Below are 23,957 nucleotides of genomic sequence, written 5' to 3'. Positions count from 1 at the left end.
AATTCCCCAGCTAGCTCTGGGGAATTCTGGAAGTTGAAATCCACACATCTTAAAGTTGCCAAGGTTGAGAAACCCTGGTCTACATGGTTAGAGGTTGAACAACGAACCAGGAAGAGAAGTGTTTGCATTTTGCTTCTGGTACAAATTCCTTAAGATATTCTTGCTCAGTCAATTCTGCCATCCTGGAGGAGCTCATTTTTATTATTATTATTTTATTTATATTTCAGATTTGTCACTGCCCATCTCACTCATCAATACTGAGTTGTCCATGTAGAGTTGTTTTAAGGCTTTCAACTAAACTATGTATCTGAAATGGTTTGAATATGTGAAATTACTCAATGAACATTACGGGATGATTCTTCTGATTTGACATTTAAAATTGGCACCAGTCTTTGAACAATCCCGTAACAGCAAATATTTTTTGTAAATTGATTTGTATTTAATTAAAAAATAACTCACTTTTCATTAAAACTTTCAGCAATAGTAATACAACTCCAATTACAGTAGCCTGTAAGACAACTTTCTTGAACTCAGTGCCCTCCAGCCACACTGGATTATAAAATCCTTTGTTTAAAACACCTGAAAATTATGGGAATTATAGTAAAAGATGTCTGCAGGATGTGTGGTTGGGAATGTCTGCTGTAGCATCTATAACTGTTTTTCAAATCCAACCATATGTTTCAAGCAGAGAATATTCAATCTGGAGACTTTATAGAAGCAAAAAAGTAAACTTAAAAAAAATGAATAAAAACCTCCAGCATTCCCTCAATTGCCCTTTTTAAGGAATTGTTTGCATGCAGAATCATGTTTTGCTGGTAAAGACAGCAATCTTTTCAGAGAAACAGGCATTGTCCTCAGCTGGGGCATAAGCATGCTGAGTTTGAATTTTTACTTCTTATTTTATAGGGTTTTGTTTTTTACTAATTCATTTTATAATAGAAATAAAATGTAGAATTTATTTATTGACCACTTCAATCCCAAGAGGTTCTAGGAAGTGTACAGAAAATATAAAACACGATAAACAAAAAGTATGTAATAATAATACAAACACTAAAAAGCCAACTATTCTGGTGCTGATGACTCTAAGCAACAGCTAAAGGCCTTCTGGAAGAGCCAAATTTTCATTAGTCTTTAGAAAGGTCAAGCTATTCTATAGGAGGGGAACCCCCATAGAAAACACACCATTCAGCCCCTTTCCATCATATCATGACTTGCAATAGAAGGGGATCTTCAGCAAGTACTCCCTAGTCTTTCAGGTGCTCCAACCCTGCAAGGGACTTGTCTTCAGATGAAGAGGAAGCAGAGACAGAAGCATCAAGTGGTAGTAGTCCTGTCACTGGAGATTCCAGGAATACTGGAGCCATTGACCCACTCTGATTTTGACAGCCCCAGCAAGTTCACAGGACCCCTTACCGTGGAGAGTCAGAAGTTCAGCCATCTCTAAACAGAGGTGGTTAATGAAGATCTAGGAGCAGAGAGCCGGACTTCACAGATCTGAGAGGCTCGCCCAAGGGCATGTGAGGGCTAATGGGAAAGTTGACTCTGCAGCTACTGTTTAATGAATCTCAGCTGCGCAATGGATGGAGGCTCAGCATGGCATTTTACAACATTTGTTCCCTTTGGATAGCGCTAAGAACAAGTTATAAAAATTAAGTTCTTGCCTGTGAATATCCTCTGATGCTGTGTTCTGGACTTTGGATTTCTTTTGACCTTCTCTTTTGCTTTTCCTTTGGTCACCTGATTGATAACTTACTGGTCTCCGATCCCTGCTTAACCACAGCACCGTGTGTCCTCAAAGGTAGGACAAAAGGAATTTTTCAAAGGCTGTTTTACTCCAGGTAGCTGCAATAAAGCCTAAGCTTGCTTTTCTCTAACTTGGAGCAGAATTATATCTTGCTAATTTACTTCCTGACAAATTGTGATGCTGGCCCAGAAAAAAAGGCTGGGTGGGTGGAACGTATCTGTAAAAGATAATCTGTTAGATTGTTAGAGGACTTCCATTTTCAGTGGAAATGGAAATGAGGGTTATTTATAAAATAAGAAGCTTTATGGAGGAGTAAATGAGTGAGAATGCACAGAATCTTGTATCTGAATTCTAACTCAACCTTCCAGATATACTGTAATCTTAATCTCCAGCAAATTGCAGGGCCAGAATGGAGAAGCTTGGTTGAACAAATCTGTGTTGCAAAATAGATAACTTCTCATCAGAAAATACAGCAGAACTCTGGGAATTGTCAACTTGTTTCAAGCCAGCTGCTAGACAACCTGCCACTGTTCTCCAGCACCGTCCTTAAACATTTTTGTGTAGGCACAACACTGGCCTACATCCAAAATATAATGCCCTTTAAAATTAGCATGTGAAATGACTTAAGTGAATCCTATTAATTGTTTAGGATGCGAGTGGAACCTCACCCTGCCCTCCAAATGTGGCTGTTTCCCATTAGTCCTAGCCATTGGAAATACAAGTAATCCTCACTTACAGTAATGGTATGTGGGAATGACCTTGGGAGACGGGGGAAGAGATGCTGCCTAAGGAATGGTCGGATAAGAGAGGGCATAGCCTGCAGCTGCATAATGGGTGGAGAAAGAAGCTCAGAAGGGACCCTCCCTCTCAGGCTGTAAAGGGACAGTGGGAGATTTGTACTTTCAGGCTTGCAAGATTGATGCCAGCCTTCCTAGGTAGACCAGACAGGAAACGCAATCAGATGTGCTAATACTACTTTATTGCAAGACTACATTAACATAATCTTGCAAGTCTGACTTACTGATCACTTGTTCAGTGACCATTTGAAGTTACAACAGCACCGAAAAACGAGTCTTACAACTGGTTCCCGAAGATGTGGCTGTCACAGCATCCCTGCAGTCATGTGATCTCCATTTGCAACCTTCATTGCTGGCTTCCAAAAGCAAAGGCAATGGGGAAGCCAGCAGAAAGTCCAAGTCATGGTCACATGATGTCGTGCTTAACAGCTATGCCCAGAACTGACATCGTCAGTGCAGTTATGTGACATCACACGTAACAAACGCACTGCTTAGCGATGGAGTTGCCAGTCCCTATTGCAGTCAGTAAGCGAGGACTACCTGTATTGTTTGGAGCTGCTGGGAATTGTTCAGCAGCATCTGGAGAGACACATTTTGTCCAGCCTTGGTTTTGACCAAAATTCTGTCCTTTGACCTCTGCCATGAAGACTATCCCTGATCTAATACAAGCCATAGCTCAGTGGAAGAGTACATAATCTCATGACAACTGTTCAATTTATTTTCAGAACAGCCTTTTCTCCAAGGAACTCAACATGGTGTACTTATTCCTTACTTTTTACATTCCTGACAACAACTCTGGGAGGTAGCTATGGCTATACATTTTGGTTCTAGACCCTTAACCTCTTCTTCCGAAATGGGCTTAGCGAGCAGAAGGCTTACAGACACGACACGATTAGTCTCTTTAATATAGACAAGGATGAAGCCATATACAGGATTCATAGCCCTTCAATAGGTTTATGCTCCTGGGTTTAAATTCCAGATGTTTTCATCCTGGCTTTCTGAGAAATGGATAATTGGTTGTTCTGTTGATGGCCTTAAAAGAGACCTGATCAATGCTAACACAATGATTCTCTCTAGTGCGGGAGCTGCTGGTTCCTGCCTCACCAGCTTCATTGCTAACAAGTTAGGTGTGAAATAATTAGGGAGCCCAAGGTCACCCATGCAGGTGCTGTGATTAAGAATGGAGCTGAGCCAAGGTTGTCTCCGGTTAGTCTCCTGAGAAATGCAACTCAGTGCAACACCTACACGGTGCTGAAAGAAGTCCTTCCCATCTGTCCCTTCTCATTTGTTTTGCATTTCTTGTCCTAGAGATCTGCTAAGACCCAAAGAGCAAAAGACAAATAGATGATGAGCCAGAAATCCTCAATAGCCATCACCAAGCAACTTCTGCAATATACTGGTTATGGTCACAGAGGTTCAATCAGGTGAAAACCTGGTCAGTGCAGTTTCACAACATGATAGACTTGGTTAGAGTGAGCCTCAGTTACATTTTTCTTCTTGTCATGTCACATTTGGATCATTTATAGCAGAGATGGGCAACAAGTATGCATTGCCTTTTTATGGGCCTCAGAACTTCCTATGACTGCTGAAAAGTAATGGCACAGCTCCTCTCAGGGTTCAGGTGGAGAACCCACGGCAATGGTAATGCGAATTGTAGGATAGCCAAATTGCCATTAAAAACATGAAGGAACTTCTCAAAACATCTCATGTGGTCCCACCCATTTTGCCCTCCCAAAATAAGCGCACCCCCTGATGCGCCCCAAAGATTGCTCCTCCTTGTTTAGAGCTCCATAAAGGAAATTTGTGCCTTCAAGCCAATCTTGACTCCTGGCAACTGCCTGAACACGTCCCAGAAGTTTTCTTGGCCACATTTTCAGAAGTGGCTTGCTAGTTTCTTCTTCCTAGGGCTAAGAGAGAATGACTGGCCCAAAGTCACCCAGCTGGCTTTTATACTGTTCAAACCCAGAAAACAGGGGAATTCAGGAACCGAGTTAAGCATGTGTTCTGTGAACATAGCCGGTGGGGTAATTCTGTCATATTTGGGACTGTCTACTTTGCAAGGAAGCTGCATGAATAAAGAGGGAGCTAATTTCATGTATTGTAAAACAAAGGGAATAACTAAGCTGTGCTTCCATCCCATAGCCTTTATGTCAGGAGACGTCGGTGTCTCAGCAAGACTGCAGCCAATTACTATTTTTATAGACCCAAATGGGAACGACTGCAAGATTTTTAGATGAACTACTGGACTTCAGCAGGGGGCTTTGACATCCACTAGTTTAGCAACAATAAGCCAAACTCTCTTTTTTAAAAAAGCCATTGAGTCGGATACCCATATGAAAATAAAAGAATACTTTGGTTGCCAGTGATCGGGCCTGTATTGTATACCTTGATTTGCCCCTATTTATCTTAAAATTCCTGACAAGCAAGTGCCTAAACATGTACAATTATCTCACTGGATGGCTTAAGGCAGTGTTGTCCAAACGTGGCCACTTCAAGATGAGTGGACTTCAACTCCCAGAATTCCCCAGCTGGCTGGGGAATTCTGGGAGTTGAAGTCCACTCATCTTAAGGTAGCCAAGTTTGGACAACACTGCCTTAAGCCAACCTCCCCTGGTCTGTTGCCCTCTAGATAAGTGGATTAAATTTCCTATAATGCTCAGCTGCTATGGGAATTATGGGCTTCTCTAGTCTAATACACCCAGAAAGCACTAAATCAGGGAAAGGCTGATTTATAAACTGCAACAGGCCATCAATGAGAGTATTCCAAAAGTTTTCTTTTGAACCATTTTGGGTTTGAAACTTCATAAAATGTCCTCCTTTGAGTATGGAGCAGGATGTTTCTGAAATCAGAAACATTTCAAGCTGAAAAAGTGGATCTGAGCTCAAAATTGCCCATTTTGCCCTTGGAGTGGGACATTTTGAGACAGATGCTTTATGCTTGAAATAATTTGAAATGAACTGTTTTGCTCACCTCTTGTGCTACATTTTACCCCAAAACACCAACCTGCACCTGGTTTTGTTCTCGCCCCTCCCAGTGACATTTGTTTGGGAGTTTCTGGGGGACTATAGGCAGTCCTTGCTTACCAACTGCTTCATGCAGCAATTGTTCAAAGTTATGATGGAAAAATAACTTTGCAACCAATCCTCGCACTCACGACCATCGCAGTGGTCCAGTCACGTGTTTGCCATTCACATGCTTTGTGATCAGCTTGCAATAAGCAGAATTAATACAGAAGCTGGAAGTAAAATCATAAGTCACGGTCACATGATGCTTCCCTTAGCTTTGCTTAATGACCAAAAGGGAAGTAAGGTTGTAAGCCCATCACAGTCACATGATTTTCTGCTTAGCGACCGTGGCACTTAGCGACCGAGTTGCTGGTCCCAACTGTAGTCGCTAAGCAAGGACTTACCTGTAGTTTAAAAAAAAACCAAACCATAGGCCAATCTCTACTTATGCATAGATCCAGGAAATCCTGCCTTCTATATATAAGAAGGAAGATGCACAAAGGAAAAAGAGAATTTTGCCAGTGTTTTTTTTTTTTTTAAAAAGGTGCTGTGATAGAAAGTATCTTCCTAAGAATCTATGCTCCTCTAGATGATGATAAAACCAGTGATGCTTCATTTTCTTCTGCACAGAGCGGAAAGCTTGTGGTTTTCTCAAGCTGAATGTAGCCTGCCGATCACACCCACAAAAATGCAGGTTTGCAAAACTCAGCTTGCCAAAATAAATAAAAAGGGGGAGCACCAGGGTGATGGTTTCTGCAGCCATGCATGTCTGCAAGATCTATGTGCAGTTGATCACAAGTTAACCAAAGGCCTACCACACACTCTTTTACTGGTTTTCTCACCTGCTTCTTTCTAGCGACTCACCTGGATCCTTGCATGTCCAAAGCCTTTGATAAAAGTATTTACTCATACAGAGTATTCAGCCCTAATTTGTGGAAATTGTTTTGTTCCATACTGTCCATACTGCTCACAGTCTCCCTCTGAATGAAATCTAGCTTGAAGGAACAGGTTGGAATTACAGATTCCACCAAGATTACAAAGTTGGAATCCCAAAGGAATAATTGCAAGCCGTTTCCCTCTGTCTTGATACACACTACTAAGCAACAGGCAAAGGCCCGGAGATTGATGGGTACATGCACATAAGTGTGTGTGGATGTGTATTTCTTTATTATAACCGCTAGTTTGGTGTAGTGGTTAAAGGTGATGGACTAGAAGCTGGGAGTCTGGGACTTCTACCCCTTCTTAGGCACAGAAGCCACCTGGGTGACTTTGGTCCCCTCCCTCCCTCCCAGCCCAAGAATCAAGGTGGATAGTTCTGGAGATGCTGGACTAGAAGAAGGGAGACTCACGTTCTTGTTCTTCCTTAGGTACAAAGACTTTCTGGATGACTTTGGGCCAGTCATTTTCTCTCAGCCCTGCAGAGAAAAGCTGAAAAACATCTACAGTATCTACCAACCCACACTACAGTAGACAGGCATGGTAGATCATGGTCCACAACCTTCAGTGAAGAGACCTCCATCCTGCCATGAAATGATTCTGATGATGATAATACAATTTAAAACATATAAACTAACAGAATACCAATTGCTGGGAATGAAAACTCAACTGCAAATCTTCAAAGAGTTTTCAGGAGCAACTTCCATTGGGAGAAATGCAAGATATAAATGGAACCTTTTATGATCCTCCACTGCAACTGCAGCCTAAGGCAATGTGTGATCCTTGAAGGCCTGGGGGTGGCCCCAATCCCCCCCCCCAATACTTGCAGTAATGCTAAGGGGGGAATAATAATATCCAACTTTTATTTTGTACAACTCAAGGAAGCATACATGATGCTTCACCTATTTTCCCACAACAATAATATACCAGAGATCACTGTAGTTACATAATTTTTTTTCTTTTTAGTTGAACCCACATGTCACTCATAGGCCTTTGTTCAGAACAAGGTTCTGCACCTGTGCTTTAATCTATTTCTCAGAAATGTGTTGTTCCATAAGGATTAGTAAAATCATGAGGGCACAGAGCGTGTGTCAAAACTAGACAACTGGAATAGACTCAAGGTCTAAACTAAAACCACAGATGTAATCAACTTTTTTTAAGTGACTTTCCTTTGGGAATACTGCAACGATCATGTTTAGTTTTCAGTGACTTCATTCTCCTTTCTCCCCACTCAAATGATAAGGGTAATGTCTTAAAATACTTCACAAATCTTTGAAATTGTTGGCATGTACCATTTAAATCAAAGTATGCAAAGCTGACTTGACAGAACTGCCTTGCCCAAACAAATATTTCTGTTCTGCTGTTTGGTTGCCATTTTATATTTATATATTGTATATGTTTAATGTTATATGATTTGGGGAAGGAGGTTGGGGGTCATTATTTGCTTTTTTTAATGTTGTACGCTGCCCAGAGTCACACTGTTTGAGTTGGGTGGCCTTATAAATCTTGTATGATGATGATGATGATCTATATATACTAAACATCTGGCTGACTGTGCAACCCACAATAATAATACTTCCGTGTAACTAGTTTTGGTTACAGGAAGAATACTTATTCCAGTTCATGGTCTTATTATTTTGTTTGCTACATGCAGGTCAAAAACCTCTCTGGATGATGAAGGGCAGTGGGACATTTTCAAGGCAGCTTGGATCCAAGGTGAGCAAGTTGGTGGGAGCCAGGGAGAATGCAGAGGGGTGCTGATAGATCACCCCTAAACTAAACATCAGCTGCATGTTTTTGTGCATGTACAACTCTGCATTGAGAGATTTCTCTCTGGAAAAGCAGACACACCTACTGTGAGAAAACAGGATATAAACTTCTTCAACCCAGTGTTGGCAGACCCCTGTCCTTCCCAATCTGATCATCTTGCTTAGGTCAACTAATCTAAACACAACTTAGTGGTCTCTCCCACCCAGGTTATGGAACATTTTCTAATGCATTACAAACCCCTGAATTCCAGCTAGTGTAGCAGAATGTTGGCTGATTTCTATGATGAGGAGGCTTTAGTTACAGAATACAAGCCCTTCCATTTAAAGCTTCCATACCTTCCAGAAGGCTCAGAGGGACTGGAAGCAATTTAAAAAGGACACAAACAGCAATGACCCATGCAGTTAATTAAACTTATGGAATTTGCTGCTATCAGATACCATGATAGTTGGTTTTAAAAGGGGGATGGACTGATTCATAGAGGATCAGGTTATCAATGATTACTCTGACTGTCTGCCTCATCAGCAACTACTTTAAATCCCAGCTGCTGGGAATCGAGAGTAGAAGAGATGCATTGTCCTCTGTTCAGATTTGTAACCATCTTGAAGCCATCTGTTTGGGAATGGGGCCACAGATGGGGGACTAGATGGGCCATAGCTCCTGGGCTCTGTTTTTAAAGCAGCCTATATTATACACTTGATTTGCCCCTTGCTTTAAGATACAATTGATTCACATGAACAAGCCCAAGTAAAGCAGAGATGCTGAAATGTGAAATCAAAGCTGTTTTGTGAGCAGCCTTACAAGCAGCAGCTCTCCCTCAAATCTGTGAGTTATCACTCCAACACCACTAAGATGGCAAGCCATCCTACAGAATTAGGTGAGCATGGCTGTATTATTAAGCATTGTGTAGCACTTTGGATTCAATGGCAAAAAGATGCTTCGAAGTAGACGGGACACATGCATAACACCTGCTGCAAATTGTCTTTAGCTTTTTGCAAGATCACGGGGCTGCCCTCTGCAACTACTCCATGAGCCTGGGGAAAGATGCAGCTGCTTTAAAGAGTTGTAGACTGGCGCTATAGTTGCACCTATGCATTCTCCAAATGTATTTTGGAATGAAAGCCAAGATTCTGCAGAGTCTTTTTAAGTAACCTCACTTTTACAATGACCAAACAAATGCTTTATAGCTTAGTGGCAGAAAAACTACTTTGTACACAGAGGCTTAGAATTAATTCCAGGTATACTCTAGCAGAGATGGGAGAAACAAGGGGGATGCATCATGACTTATTGTCTAGCTATCAAATATAGCTCTTGATCTCAAAGAAGTGCTCACTCTTGTTTTAAGATTAAGGAATGCCTCTCCTAAAACAAGGCATGGATCACCTTTACTTTGACATCACAGTCTTTCCTTCAGATGCAAATCAAACCTTAAAGAAATCCAAGTCAATTGTCCCCTGGTTACTCTAAGAGTAGGTTTGCACATTAGATTAACCCATAATGTGGTTAGCTTAATTTGACTTAGTGTGTTTATTTGCTATATTTATATCCAGCTTTCTTCCCTTTATTTTATCCCAATGGCAACCCTGGGAGATAGGCTGGGGTGAAAGAGAGCAACTGGCCAAAGTCATCCACCAAAGTGCACGCCTAAGAGAAGACATGATCCTTGGTCTCCTCGGTCCTAGTCCAACATCTTAAGCAAGTTTTGGCTTAACATGATAGTATCTGAAGCATCTTGGCATGTAGAATAAGGACCTTCCCAAGGGTTGGCTTTGGGCATACCACTTGGTTGGAACAATGCCATGCACTGTTTTATTTGTAAGAGATGACGAAGTCTTCCCCCAATAAGCTTTAAGCAGTTTATGGAGAGTCAGTCAGACAGCAATTCTATTCTGTAAATTGGAGATCTAATGTATAATCCACCACTGGTGAATAGGCTTGGGCTTGCATTCACCTGGATCAAACTCCTGGATAACATCCAAGAGTAGCAAGATGCAAGGGAGAGGGGAGGAGGACACAGCCCGTCTCCACTTCTATTTATCTACCTTTACAAAAGGATTCAGATGAATACATTTAATCTGCATTCAGTAGCTGCAGACTGTATTCTGTGTAGCGAATTTGGAAAGTTTGTAACCGTTTGGGAATAACAACAATACATTTAGCAAACATAATACCTTTCAAGTGGCCCAAGGATTTCACATACTCATCTATTTTTCCTCTTTACAACACTGTGTTATATATTAAGTTCCTGTAGAAGAGGGGACTGGGCTGGGGGTGGGGGGCTGGGGGGTGGGAGGGCGTTCTTAAAGAAACAGCACTTTCCAAAAGCCATCTAGTGAGTTTGCAATAGAAATGAGTTCCAACTGGGTACTTTCTCTTTCACAACTCAATCTCAGCTTGATTGAGATTGGCTTTAAGAGGTGCAAACAGTCTGCTTTATCAGGAAGAATTGAGACCAAAGACTGAGCTTATTCATCATTGACATGGAGTACTGTGTGAATCTGGCAAACTGTGGGCTTCTTAAACTATAGTCTAGAAAACAAGATCCTGGTTGCATTAGGGTTTGTTTTATTTATACATTTTTTACCTTTTGCTTGCAGTGTTGGCTTAGCCTGTTGCACAAGTCCACCCATGGGGTGAATAAACCACAGTTTAAAGCTTAGCCCAATGAATGATCCTTACCTTCATGGCTTATTAACACTTCCCCTTGCAGATATTCCCCAAAATGTGGCTGTTTGTGTACACGTGGTTTCAGTTAGAGTATTTCTTGGGTCTCCCTTGGAATATCCCCATTATTATAGCTAACTAGTAACTAATGTTGCCTTAGGCAATACGTTTTGCCTCATTTCAGCTTCGGCCCACAGAAACCAGAAGAAGTGTGCCCCTGAGTCAGGCCTCACTATATATGGAATGTAAAGGTGCATTTGTACAACAGAAATCATTATGGGAATATGCAGCAACGGCAAAACTAACAGTATATATACACCATAGAAGCTCAAATTGAAGCAGCAATGGCTCTCGTATATCTAACACATCACACAGCATAGCAAATATAATCACTTACACTCTGGCATATAAGGGGGCCTAAATGTCTACAACTGTTGCAAATCAGCAGATGTATAAAAAGGGAGTCAGAAATCCAATAGTCCTTTTTCCTTTTTATTTTAATTCTTGTTACATTTGTTCTGTTTATCTATTTTTTTTCTTTTTATTAACCTGTGTGTGTATGGAGATTTTAATATTAAGTAATCAGGTTAAGTTCGAAACTCTATTATACAACAAATACTTTGATGTGAGTTGTAGTGGTTCTTTTTTTCAATGTTATGCTCAACTGAAAAAGCCCAATTTTATGCTTGTAATATTGATATCCTAACTTGTAACTAACATTGATAGAATATTTTCTTTCTCTTCTCAATACTCTAAGCTATCTAAATAGAATGTTCATCTTAAATCATATTATATAAAATCACTGTACTGAAACAATATAATGTATCTAGATTTATAACTACATAATAAAAAGGATACAATAAAAAAGCTAAGAAGGAAACAAAAAGACCAGAGCAGATCCCCTCCAGCAGCCTACAGCCAGATAAGCAGGGATTAACACCAGACAAACAATCAAGCAGAAAACAATGCCCTAATCAAGGAACTACCAAGGAGAAAACCACATCCTCACCAACATTGGCAGGGCAAGCTACTGAATATAGACAGGAAGCAAACCCCACATTCACTAGCACTGATGATGTTACCTAGTTGGGTAAGGAAATGTCTGCAAGCAAACAACCAAGCTCAGAGAGCACCAAGGACTCCACAGTTCACCCTGAGCTACAGATATTCTCTTCTATTAGAAACAAAGAGTTCCCTCTTGGCCACTCTTGGAGAAACATTTTCTTCTTTGATCATTTTAGCTAGCTGGCCCTAAGTAGAGGTTTCTTACTAATTGTAGGTTCCAGAAAGGGAGAAGTAAAAATAGCATTTTATACTTAGTGCTAAATGTGTTTTTAAGTTGACAACCAGAAATCAGCAATTTTTTTTTTTTTAAAGTTCGAAAAGAATTGCCCCATCATTTCATTGTCTGTTGAAAGAACAACGAGTCCCTTCCCCTGGTTCCTAATTCTGCCTCCCTGCCTTTGCCAAGTTGAGCAGCCAAGTCAGAAGAAGGTATTCTAGCTACTGTCACTTTGATGCAAGAAGAAAACCAAGTTCTATATTCTTGCTGTGAGTTTACTACCCTGTTTGGATTTAACACCTAAACAAAATTATGAAGTTGCTTTCGCGCAACACATTGAACCACAAAATAGCTGACCACAATAATGTCTGGTGGGGTTCAATCTGTTGTACAAGAAAAGTGGTTAATAAACCAGGATTAAATTAACCACAGGGTGAAAGAGGAGAGTGCAAAAGCTGGCTTGAAACTCAACATTAAAAAAACTAAGATCATGGCATCTGGACCCATCAATTCCTGGCAAATAGAAGGGGTAGAAATGGAAGCAGTAACAGACTTCATTTATTTGGGCTCCAAGATCACCGCAGATGGAGACTGCAGCCATGAAATTAAAAGACGCTTGCTCCTTGGGAGGAAAGCTATGGCAAGCCTAGATAGCATATTAAAAAGCAGAGACGTCACCTTGCCGACAAAGATCCGCATAGTCAAAGCTATGGTTTTTCCAGTAGTAATGTATGGCTGTGAGAGCTGGACCATAAAAAAGGCCGAGCGCCGAAGAATTGATGCCTTTGAACTGTGGTGCTGGAGAAGACTCTTGAGAGTCCCCTGGACTGCTAGGAGGTCAAACCAGTCAATCTTAAAGGAAATCAACCCTGATTGCTCATTGGAAGGATCGATAATGAAGCTCAAGCTCAGATATTTTGGCCACCTAATGCGAAGAGAGATCTCTTTGGAGAAGACCCTGATGCTGGGAAAGATTGAAGGCAAAAGGAGAAGAGGACGGCAGAGGATGAGATGGTTAGATAGCATCACTGAAGCAATGAGCATGAAACTGAGCAAACTCAGGGAGGCAGTGAAGGACAGGAAGGCCTGGCGCAATATGGTTCATGGGGTCACGAAGAGTCGGACACGACTTAACGACTAAACAACAACAACAAAACATGCCAAAGTAATCTGGTCATGCAGATAAGGACTCCAGTTAATTTTAGGTAGGGAACATTCTGAATTATGATCATTTAGCTAGCTTTATACCTGAAAAAGGATTACATTCCTGTCTGCTGCCTAATGAAAACACATTCCTCCTTTGGTGTAGCAGTTAAAGGCGTTTCCCCATCTATATTTTAAGCAAAGTTAAGGTGGGTGTGGACATTCTTATTTTAGCCCAAGCAGTTTACACAGATTTGGAATCCATGCCCCTGTAATTAGGTTGTAAGAACACCCGATTCCTAATTTTTGTAGTCTTTCAGACCTAGATGCAGCATTTACTGCCTGAGCTTCACATTCACCATCAAGTCACCCATTTTAGTAATTTTACCCTTGAATCAAGTGCTGTTCCTTCTTCCACTCCAGCAATCATGTGATTCACAGGGAATTGCCTGCACAGCTAAGAATGCTGGGAGTTGAAGTCTAATCCTCTGGAGGATATCTGGCTGGGGAAAACTGCCTTGGGTTAAACAATGCCCCAAGCAAATGATCTTTCTTGCACACTTCTATCATCAATAGAGCTCCAGGGGCGGGAGATAGAAGCTAACAATAACCTTGCTTAGCCTGTAAGATGAGACACTACAATTTTCCATCTATTTGATTTTTTTTTTCCTACTTGCAATGCATTATTGGGTGGATTCCCAGCCCAGGGATACTATGCCGACATCTTGCTGCATTGCAGGATGCCTTTAATATTGTCTGGAAAGTCTAATTCTTGCAGCTCTGAACCTATAAGAACAAAAAGGCCAGAAAAAGCAATGGAAATCTAGTCAGAAGAACTTGTACCTGCATTGTGAAGGAGAGGGGTTTTTTTTTCATCCTAGCATTTTTCCCGCTTTTTCTAATCAATCAAATGTTGATCCATTAGTTGCGACAGGAATTGACCAACCGGCTTGTCACACGAGCCTGACATTGTGGGCTGAGAGAGTGTGACTGGCCCAAGGTCACCCAGCCAGCTTTCATGCCTAAGGTGGGACTAGAACTCACCGTCTCCTGCTTTCTAGCCTGGTGCCTTCACCACTAGACCAAACTGATTCTCCATTGTGAAGAGTTACTTTGGCCTAATAATAGCTCGAGTGAATATGCTATTCGTCAGCATCCCGTGATAAAAGTGAGGCTTGGTGGGAAGTGTGTGGGAGCATAAACATTTTCAACTTCTTGGTGGACCAAAATAGCCTAGAATATCAGAAATGGATGTCCAGAGCAGGATTCTGACCAAAAGGGAATCAGACTGTTGTGCGCAGAGAAAAACATAACAGTGATCTTTCAACCTTCCAGCATAATCTGCGTGCCCAAACACAGTCTAATCCATCAGTGAGTAGATTATGGTGCACGTGCAATACCCTCCTTGGATGGTTTACTCCAAATTTTGCAAACTTCTACACCACCCACTGGTGATCCCCCCTTACGTGTCTGCTGCAAGCAGCCTGACTTGGAGCTGACAAATTCAGTTGTCAGCATTGGCATTTTCTAAACCTTTTCTAAAGTGCAGTGGTCAGTATCCCATCCTGAAGCCTGGGATCTGGTTGCCACTGGCAAGAGAAGTGCCCCAGCAGGCTTTGTCAGTTGAAGCAGTGCTAACAGCTGCTGTGGGATGTAATGTTGATGGGAAGAGGCTTTGATGTGGTCACAGTGCAAAGCTACATCAGGGGCCCCTGATGTATCTTGCTATTGCTAAATGCTTCCCAGCAACCACTTCAGCAGAAAACATGGTTAAGCAATACAGCTTAGGGAAGGCAGCCATTGTCCTGATATTCTGCAAAGGGCTAGATTAAATGCCACTCCCAATAATATACCATTCTCCGTTGGTGCAACAGACTTCCTTCTGCCCTTTCAACTGGACATGTGGCCTGCAAAAATGCCAGTTCTTCATGGCAACAGATAGTTACTGCCCTGTAATGTTCTCAGCAACTCAGACCCTTAGTAACTTGTCTCGGTTGTATCCCTGTGGGGCTGTCTGGCCATCCCCTAGTCTCTCCAGCCTATGGAGCAATCTATGGATATTAGGCTGTAGAATATGTTCAAATTACTGGGGTAATTTTAGCTGCAGTGCACAAATCAGCAGCCCCAGACTTCTTTCGCTGCTAAATAATTTAAGGCTATAATCATCAAGGCTAAGAAAATAAGCTTGAATCCGTCAGCAGTGGCTGGTAAAATTTCCAGATACACAGGGCAGTCAGGATTATTAAGATCTTTGTACCTTCAAACTTGTCCCTATGGTGGGGAAAAGCTAATACCTAAATAAATAAATAAATAAATAAATAATTTTTTTCCCAAATGTAATTGTTGGATTCACTTCTTTGCCACAGGCCTGTCTTGGAGACACATCTCCTAGCTTCTACTGAAGTTTCTTTACTCAGGAAAAGTGGATACCAAAGCCTGGACTACACTGCCCATCAGGACAGGCTTTGGGGGCTTCGTGTGGAAGCCCCCTCCTTTGGGGTGGGAGGGTTGCATCAAAGATGATTTGTTCTCCCAGGCCTTTTTAAAAATGTGTAATTTTGTTTTAAAAAGCTATTTTAACTTGATTTCATGTGTCAGTTTATTTTAATTATTATTATTTTTTTAATTATCTGTTAGCTGCCTTAAAATACTTAAAGGTGAAATACAAACCCCTTAATAACCGTACCAAAGTAAGCATAATCCACAGATGCTTCTGTTTCAATTTAGTCTTTTGTGGTATGGAAAGAGATTGAATTATTAAGCAAAGAACATAACCCTGTTCCACCACACTTTTTAAATAACTGCCTATCCACGCATTTATCCTGGCCTTGTCTGTCCTGTTTCAGCCGCTCCAGTCTCTCGACTATTGCTTAAGAAGTTGAGGAATCAGCAAATTGCTACAAGATACCGCTCATGCTTTCAGAAGATCACGGGAAAGTGCATCGGCAGAGAAGAAGCCGCCACACAGCTCGTTCAGAGTCTTAGTCACAAAATTTGCAGTTGCCTTCAAAAAAAGACAGCATTCTCGACTTAATGTGGGGAAAACAATTCTAGCAGCCTTGCAGGGTTGCAGGAGGGAGGGTTGAAATCATGTAACAATGTTCTGTCCATACAAGCTTAAACATGACACATATTATGATATGCCAGAGTTAGGCTTCAACATGTGGCTTGTTAGGAGGGCGACAACCCAGTCTCCTGGTTTAGATGGAAAGCTAAACAAACCATAGACACAAGTTTCCTGATTCGCTTGGCTACTCCCTCGGGCAGGTGGTGGAGCCAAATGGGAGTGGTTGGGAAACAATCATAGTGGCTAAACAAACCAGGAAATCTTTTTTTTTTTTTTAGATTTTTATCCCACTTTTTTTTTTTTTCATATACAACTCAAGATGGCAAACATACCCATACTCCTTCTTCCACCTATTTTCCCTACAACAACCTTGTGGAGTTGGGCTGAGAGAGAAAGACTTTTTAAGGCTGTACTGATTTTCTTCAATGCACGCTTTTCAGAGCAAGTATTAGCAGTATTCAGACCTCAAGCCAAGCCATTACTTCAACTGTGGTTGTTCAGCAAGTCATAAGGACCTGATTTACAGTATATATCACTTCTTTCCTGTATCCTATCTTTCCTCTAAGGCAGTGTTTCTGTAATGGGTATGTGGGAATGACCTTGGGAGACAGGAGGAAGAGCTGCTGACTAGGCAATAGTCAGATAAGAGGCAGCTGAGCCCGCAGAAGGAACAGGGGTGTGGCAAACGTCTCGGAAGGGACCCTCCCTAGTTTTCTGGAGAGTAAAAGAGAGGAAAATACTTTCAGTTTTGTAAGATTTTGTTAATGTAACCTTACAATAAGGATAGAGTTAGTACTCACACCTGTGCTTCTCATCTGGACTACCTCGAAGGACTAACAGTTTCTCTTTTTCTCTCTTCCCTAACTTCTAACTTTTCTAACTTCTCTTTTCTGTAACTTTTTTTCTCTCAGGACCCCTTCCCACTTTTAACAATTATGGAGGATCCCCAAAGAGCTTAGCTTATATGGTTATATTTATCAATATGTATTGTATTAAAAATTAAAATGGACACATTCATTGCTGCTACCACTTCTCACAATGGGGTTGATGGGATTTTAATATTGTATTATTTTTCAACATAGGCTGGTAAATAATTTTGATTTTTGCGGACCCTGAGAGGGTCTTGGGGGACCCTCGGGGGTCCTAAGACCACATTTTAAGAACCACTGCTCTAAGGAGCTCAAGGCACTACAGGGGACCAACACCCCATTTTGACCTCCATAACTTTGTGAAGGTCAAGCAAGAGAAACTGCAAAACTCAGTGGGATTTGAAAATGGATCTTCCCTCTAACCATTGTACCGTAGTGGCTCTTCAAACTGGCCACGTGATGTTCAGAGGACAGGTAGTCCCCGGGTTAAGAATGCCTGGCTTACCGACAACCCATAGTTAAGGACGGAGCCTATTGTAGCAAAATTCAAGTTAAATACACAGTTCAAGTTAAATACACAACGGTTTGAGTTCATTACACAACAGTACTTATGCAGTATTATATAATAATACTGTTCCGGTGTACATACAAATTCGACTTAAGGGCAGACCTTGGGAACAGAACTCGTTCTTAAACTGGGAAATAGCTGTGTTCAAAAGCATTTCAAGCTCTAACACCCTTGCTAGGTGTTTACCATCTACTGCAATCAACTTTCAGCCAGCCACAATGGTCTACCAGCCCCCCCCCCCCAGATTCCTAATACATTGATTCTTAACATAAAGAATTCCCATATTCCTTCAGACTAGCTAATCAGGCCTGGTGCTTCCAAATGCGTTGAGACTAACTCTCAGCCTTTTCTGAAAAGTTATCTCCAGCAATTCCATTACGTAATTTCATTTTAGGATATGTATGATATATCAGCTTTCTAATTCCCCCTCACCAGCCCCACACATTTTTCCTTTCAGGTGTGTTTGCCATTATATTAAGTCAGTTACCATGACTATTTTACAGGGGGGTAGTATATAAAAGGAGATATCAAAGTGCAGAGTTCTTGACCTACCAGTTCAGCCCCTTTAAATGATACAGCTGCTTAAGCTTTGATTTAACCAATCTCTGTGTCTTCAGACCTCATGGCTGAAGAAAGGCTTCAAAGGCAGGGCAGCAACTGGAGTAAGTTCCTGTCTGAGGTCATTTCCAACTCTTAAAGACAAGCTACAGTTGCAAGAGCCCATTTGTGCAGGTAAGCTGTTTTTGTTTTGTTTTTTAAACAAAACATACAGAACTAACTGCAAATTAAGAGCCTCTCTGTCAACTAGCAGCCTTTGTGTAAATTCCAAATTGGATATTCTTGATACAGGCTTTATTATTTACAGAAAGGCAGTCTTTTAAGGACAAACTGGTGGTTTCTGCTCATTTCAGCAGGTTTTAAAATGGGTTCCTAGAATACATTCTTTCTCTAATGTGTTCTGCAGAGGCAGAAAAAATGACTGTTTGCTGCTGAATTAGCTTTTTTTTTTTTTTAAATAGATGAGTTTCAAAAGAATATGCTGGATACTTTTATTTCACTGCACTAGATGGTGTGGAAAGTGAGATGCAAGAATTTCAAGGGTATGATTATGCTGAAGTATCTCACTGCCTTTTTTGAATTACATGCAATCCCCAAGATTTGTTGCTATTCATGCAACACATTCTTATCCCTCCCTCACGTATAGATTGGATTCACACAATTATGGTTTTAAGCATGTTGGAATGCGCCATCGCTAACTGAATTCATACTTTGTGCTAAACTGTAAACCAGTTTACAAACTACTATGGCTGGATTTAACCAACGTGCTAAGCCAAAATGATCCACATTATGGCTTATTGCAATGTGAGAACTTAATCATACAGAGAGATACAGGTCACCTGAGATCTTCCATTCCCCCACCGAGTCCATGTATTTTAACCCATAAGAGAGTTTGGTTAAATATATGCATGTTCAGCACTGATCTGCAAACCACAGGTTAAGGCTTACTACAATGTGTGCAATTGTGGCTTAATCATCACAACACAGTTAAATGGGCTACAGTTTAATCTCTATGTGTGATGTACCTGCAATAAAATAAATGAACAAAGAAGGAGATCAGGAAACAAAGGCTACATCATTCCAGAGTCTCATCTGTGTATTTACAGTTGAAAAGTGGTAATGTATGAATCACGATGAGAGCTCTTGCTTGGGAAGGCAACAGCTGATTACATTATCAAACAAGACAATTATGCAAAGTTGGGTTGGTAGCTGTTGGGAAAGTCAATATTAGAATCTTAAAGGCAAGACATTTGGATATAAAACATATACTGCAAAAATGTGGGGGGAGGTTATGTCTGATAATGGAATCTTTCTGGTCTGATGTAAATAGAAAACAAGTGAAACTGAAAGCAGCGTGTTTGCAAAAAGTATGTGAGGATAATGAAAGGAAATAGGCTTTTATCTATCTTTACTTATGAAATGTATACACCGTCTCCATCTGCGCAGACTCTAGATGGTTTACGAGTATCCCAGGTTCACCTTCTGTCAGCAGACTCTTCCTTTCAAAAGCCAGACACCCATTATAACTCTCAATACTGTACAGTAAGCATTCTTCTACAACCCCCATTTGCTTTCTATAGTCCATAGTAAACATCGGGCTGGAGATAAAAGGATGGGTTCACTCTGAAGCCTCCACGTCAGACAGTGAACCCCGGGCTTGTCTTAATAAAATAGCATTATTTATCCATATAAATGAGAATAGCCTGATTTATCCTCTCTCTCTCTCTCTCTCTCACACACACACAGTTCACAAAAAAGAGGGAAAATGAACTCTCTTAAACTGGAACTCACGCTAAAATAGTCTGAAAGCTTTGCAAGAAAGCATCACAAAGGAACTTTGGGGAAGAGAAAGTATTCGGTGTTAATTCTGAGCGCCCCAAGAGTTTGTGTGTTTATTTAATTTTAAAATGGCTTATCCGGTAGAAACTACTTTTAAAAAATAAAAGTTCCCAAATCTCTCTCTCTCGGATCCTTCCCGGCAACTTTGGCTTGAAAGCCTTTTCGGAAAGCGGAGCAGCACCCAAATAGCACGGGTTTATTTCAGAGACGGTCTTTCCCCGCGAGGCCGCTACATTTGCTATCTATATCCAACTTGGGGTTCTTTATCTCTTTTCTCCTCTAAAGACCCCCCTTTTTTTTAAAATTCCCAGAGCAAAGCAGACGTTGCAGAAAATAATGTACTTCACCAATCCTCACCTCTTGGATCTCTCCTGGGGGGGGGGTGACTGGATCTTCGGATCGCCGTAGATTTCCACCACCGCCCCTCGGGGGCGCCTTCCTCCCCGCTCCTCTGATACAAATGTAACAAGGGGTTTGAAAGTCGCTACTTTCCTTAAACAGGAGGCGACGCCAGTAGCCCTGCAGGGCAAGGGGACCAATCGGAAGGAGGAGGCCTTTGTGACGAAACCTGCCGCCGCACCAATCAGGCTAACCACCTTCCCGCGGTGGGCGAGGGAAATGAAGTCGCACCAATCAGAGTCTAGAAAGGAATTCCTGGGCGGGGTTTTAGGGGGACTAAGAAATGGAGCGGAGGCCGGCGGGAGGGGGAAGTGAGAAGTCTGATTTTTAAAGGCACAGGCGCCTCCAATCAGGATCGCTGACGGCCGGCGGGTGGTGTGGGACTTTCTAAGGACAGTTGCCTGTTCGCTGATGTGAATCTTCTCTTTAGGGCGCTAAAGAAGTTTTGCATCTCCCATAAAAGCATTCCTGCTATTCTTCTTGGCTTCTTCAACCTTCGCTCCACCGTCCGCTAAGAAGTTAGTTTTGAGTTCCTTGCAGCAACAACCTTCCCCCCCCCCCCCAAACGTTTTACTTACTTACTTATTTTGATTATTTCTCTAACTAGTTTATGCCGTAGGTGGGACGTGCTCGATCTGGACTTAGGGTGTTTATTTATATATCATATTTGTCACTGCCCATCTCGTTAAAAAAACAACTCTGGGCGGCTTACAGAGAAGATAAAATCAATGAAAAATACAATATAAATCGTAAAAATCCTGAATAAACCAAGATACCAATGGGATCTGGTCAACCAGCCTTGGGTTGCATACCCAATGCCTGTTGTCTGCCTTACACACTGTAGCTGTTGTGTTGAACAGTGTCCCTTATTTTATACCTGGACTTGCCCCTTTGTTTCCCCTCCCATGGTTGGGACAATTATATATTAGACAACATCGCTCTGCTAGCTGAAAGTAATGAAAATATAGAAGGTTTCATTATGAAAATTTAAGGAGAAAAGTTTTTTTTAATCTGGGTTTAATGTTAAAAGTTAAGAAGATACACGTAATGTCGATCAGCACCCTTGTGAATTTCAGAGTTGACTTGACCATAACGAAGTGAAGGTGGTAGATAGTCTCGTTTTCTTGGGCTCAAGAATAGACCAAGATGGAGAAGTGATGGAAATGAATCCTAGGCTGATGGAGCAATACAGGCAAAGTCAGAAGGACAGAGATATTTATGGTAACAACGTTAGAAGGATTGAAGCAATGGTTTTCCAGTAGTTCCAGGTGACTGTGAAAACAGGACTCTGAGTAAAAACAAGAGAAAGAAGGTAGATCCTTTCATAGCAAGACATGATTATCCTGATCTGCATCTATGAGACGTGGTCAGGGATGTAGCACACTCATCCTTTGGACTGTAGAGGCACAGTAGAACATAGGTAATATTTTCACAAGGGTGACCTACGCATTGCTTCATCTGCAGTCCTCCTATTCAGTCTTTCAGCCATGCCCTGTTCAAGAACGCACCATGTCATCTCTTCCTTCCCTGAGAGGGACTTAACCTTCTAAGGCTTCTGCAGATACCTGGACCATGCAGGGCTGTGTTTGGTGGAGAAGATAACATGCCCCATTTTTCCCCTGAAGGTGTGTGTGTTTAAACTTCGGCAAACCTTCAGTTTTCCCCCAGTGATGTTCTCCCCTTTATCAGAGAGAGCAATTTGGTTATAATCCTGTTGATTCTTAAGAGCTGAGTTATACTTCCCTACATCTGCGGTCTCTCATCTTACAAATCTTCCATGGTGGGTATGACAAGACAAGACAGAAATATTGTATATGCAGTAAAATTAATAATACTGAAACTTGAAAAAAGGAGTGGGAATTAGAGCAAGGAAACTTAATTTCTTTCTCCCCTGGCCTTTACATTAAATGGAGACTACATTTATAAGTCAAAAAGAAACTAGTGTTTCCCAGCCCTTTCTAACTGCTTCTTGTCCAGCCACTTCAGACTGTAAAAGAACTATCAAGAAATATAAATTGAGACATAGTTAATGTGGAAAGGAGTTTCAAACAGCCTCATAAGGGATAATGCTCTTGTCTCAGCTGCGTTGAGTTACTTCTGCTGCCATCCATGTCCTTTGTCCTTTCTTTATTTCTAGAGAATGGAAAATTTATAACACTAGTCTGAAGAAAAGTGAGGGATTTTTGGGGAGGTGGGGGTATCCTACAGTTTTTACATGTGTTTTTCCCCCATGGTGTCTAACTTAGTTCTTTTTAGGAGATTTACACTTGCATAACTCTTGGCTTTGCCAGCTCTTACTCTGTTTGAGGTTTACTGGGCTTAGAAGCTTAGAAATGCTTGATCCTCATGAATATTTAGATAGGAAGACTTCCAAGGAATTTCAAATCTGTAGACTGGACTGGGAAGTCAAAAACATCCTGGAAAAAGGCAATGGAACACCACTTCTATTCTGTCCCCACGAAAATGACATGGTTGTGTCTGTGAGATCACCAGGAGTTGACTTGACTTTTATCTTTTTAAAATTGAAGGCAGGCCCATTAGATTTGCTTAACAAAAATTGCTTGCTCTGTGTCAGGTCCAGAGTGAATACAAGGTCCTCAGAGGCATGTGCAGCTAGCTACAAAGATGCCAAAGTAATGAAATGTGCTTTGTGATGTCATCGTGACATCACAAAGAATGTGTATTTGGCCCATTCTGCCCCCCCCCCTTGTGTGGGGACCCATGATGGCAATGTTCTTAGTGGGAAATGTTGCCAAGTAGCAAGGTAAGAATTAGGGAAGAGTGGGGATTTGGCCCTAAGTAGCTGTTTGCAAACTTTTCTGGAAAGTAATTCTCGAGAAAGCAATTCATTTGATGAGTGAAGGAGACAGGTGGTATATTTCATTGCATAAAATAAAATGCCAAATATCACAATGCAGAAACAAAAAAAGTTGTTTTAATGCATTGATAATAACATTTATGGGAGGACCAGTGTGGCATAATGAGTAGGGTGTTTGTAAGGTTTGAGAGAACGAGGAAGCCATGGAGACTCCCTGGTATTTCTGGACCAGTCACTATCTCTGAGCCCAATCTATCTAGTAGGTTTGTTGTTGGGGAGAAAAATGTGGGGAGTTTCTTCCTTCTTCCCACACCCTCCCTGTGCACCACCTTAAGCTCCTACAGGAAAGGCATTTTAAGTATGTTCAAATACTTATTGAACAAATAAACAAGATGAATTAAAACCTAAATATCTATTAGCCATGCAAAAATGTTCTGTTAAAAGGAACTCCCAAGGAAAGGGAAGAGCAAGGGGAAAATAAAATAATTCCTCAGTTTACC

The 23,957-nt window shown here is 41.3% G+C and overlaps 1 protein-coding gene across 1 annotated transcript in view; it reads right to left on the bottom strand.

Moving 5' to 3' along the window:
- Positions 1-20,747, bottom strand: part of KLHL25 (kelch like family member 25) — a 31,277-nt gene extending 10,530 nt beyond the window's left edge. Inside the window, exon 1 of the mRNA XM_007430322.4 lies at positions 20,598-20,747. The gene's annotated coding sequence lies outside the window, so the exon portion shown is untranslated. The remainder of the gene's footprint in view (positions 1-20,597) is intronic.
- Between the last annotated feature and the right edge of the window lie 3,210 nt (positions 20,748-23,957).

The sequence above is a fragment of the Python bivittatus genome, unplaced genomic scaffold (assembly GCF_059951505.1).
Source record: "Python bivittatus isolate LINGU-HERP-01145 unplaced genomic scaffold, Pbiv_v1 ctg000140_np1212, whole genome shotgun sequence".
NCBI classification, from domain to species: Eukaryota; Metazoa; Chordata; class Lepidosauria; order Squamata; family Pythonidae; genus Python; species Python bivittatus.
Note: the sequence above shows the minus strand (reverse complement) of the source record. Positions and strands in the feature narration are given on the sequence as shown.